Genomic DNA, 2015 nt, shown 5'->3' with positions numbered 1-2015 from the left:
CTAATTCAGAATTCAGGAAAGTTGGTTGAGTTAGAGTTGCAGCAAATTTGTTGATATGTGCAGAATCCTACTAGAAATTGTTATAACGTGTAGTGAATTGTAGTGTCAACTCTGTTCTCCCTGCCTCAAATTTATGTCTACTCAAAACTTCATAATGTGATCTTATTTGGCCTCTGAGAAAATGTCACCTTGTTTCATCACGGCGGCTCCCCGGCTCGGCTCTGGAGGCTACTTCCTGTAGAGAGTGTGGAGGAACTATTGCCTCTCCTTGCCTATCAGAACTTCTTTAACTTCCACAAGACAGTGAGCCTGTGGGCTGTGTAGAGTATTTCCAACTTGCTGGAGGTGAGGTGCAGGTGTATTTACTGCTGTGATTTGAATGTCTCCACCAAAACTCATGTCCAAATTTAATCCTCATTGTGGGATATTAAGAGGGTGAAAATTTAATCCAATTACAGAATTTGGAGGTGGTACTTTTGGAAGGCAAGTAAGTTAAATGGAGCCATAATAGTGTATCTCTAATCCAACGGGATGGGACGGTAGCTTTATAAGAAGAAGAGGAGAAACCTGAGCTAGGATGTTTTGTCTGGCCATCAAATGCACTGTATTGTCTTGGGACTCTGCAGATACATCTCTACTAACACAAAGGACTCATTGGATATGGCTGTCCAATTTTAAACTTTTTAGCCTTCAGCACTATGGACTGAACATTCTTTGTAAATTACTCAGTTTGGGGTATTCAGTTATAGTAACAGAACATGAACTCAGACAATTAAGGTTTTAAAATAAAATCATCCTAGGTGGATCCTAGCTCCAAAGACTGCTGTCTTTATAAGGCCACTAAGTGAGCCCCTGTCTTTGAATTCTCCATTCTTTCTTTATAAAAGAATGGAGAGGGACAATTAAACACAAAGAGACACATGTGGTAAGAAATCTATCTAGAAATGGGACAGAAATCAGAGTGATGCAGCACCAAGGCCAGGAAGGCCCAGGGTTAGCAGGAGCCATGCGAAGTGGGACTTGCATTGAACAGATTCTCCCTCAGGGCCCTGGAAAGAACCTACCCTGTTGAAACCTTGGTTTTGGACTTGTGGCCTCTAAACTCAGAGAGAATAAATTCCTGTTGTTTTAAGCCAATACGTTTATGGTGGTTTATTATAGCAGCTTTAAGGAAACAAGTATATAACTCAAACTCCCTAACTTTAGGCCAACCTAGGATGACCTGTTGAAATATGGACTGAATATTTAAGTTATTCTACCTCACCTCCTGCTTCCTCAATTACTCTCTATACATAAGCAAACCACATAAGTGCTACTAATGAAGAGTCATTCTTTCTCTCTCTTTCTTTCTTATTGGGGATTGAAACAAGGGGTGCTTTACCACTAAGCTAAGTCCTCAACTTAATTTTTTAATTTTGATATAGGGTCTCACTAATTTGCTTTGGTCCTTGCTAAATTGTTAAGGCTGGTCTTGTACTTGTGACCCTCCTGCCTCAGCCTACCGAGTTTCTGGAATTACAGGCTTGTGCTGCCTCACCAGATTACAGGTTTCTTAAATTACTTTAAATACACACACACACACACACACACACACACACACACACACCACACACACATTACATTATATGTATAATATGCATTTTAAAGAAAATATTTTAACTCTCAGGATTATTTTAAATAAGATAGACAAATGCCACACTGAATAAGTGGCAGTAACAGATATTACTTTTGTTTTCAAAAGAGAGAGGCTTTGCCTGGTACCTCATGCCTGTCATCCCATCCATTTGGGAGGCTGATGCAGAAGGATCCTGAGTTCAAAGCCAGCCTTAGAAATAGCGAGGTGCTAAGCCACTCAGTGAGACCCTGTCTCTGAATAAAATATAAAATAGGGCTGGGGATGTGGCTCAGTGGTTGAGTGCCCCTGAGCTCAATCCTTGGTACCAAAAAAGAGAGGGGGGGGGCTTTAACTACAGGATCACAAATTAACCAAACGGGTAATTGCAACAAAGAACTGC

This window comes from Callospermophilus lateralis, chromosome 12, assembly GCF_048772815.1.
Source record: "Callospermophilus lateralis isolate mCalLat2 chromosome 12, mCalLat2.hap1, whole genome shotgun sequence".
Lineage (NCBI taxonomy): Eukaryota > Metazoa > Chordata > Mammalia > Rodentia > Sciuridae > Callospermophilus > Callospermophilus lateralis.
Note: the sequence above shows the minus strand (reverse complement) of the source record.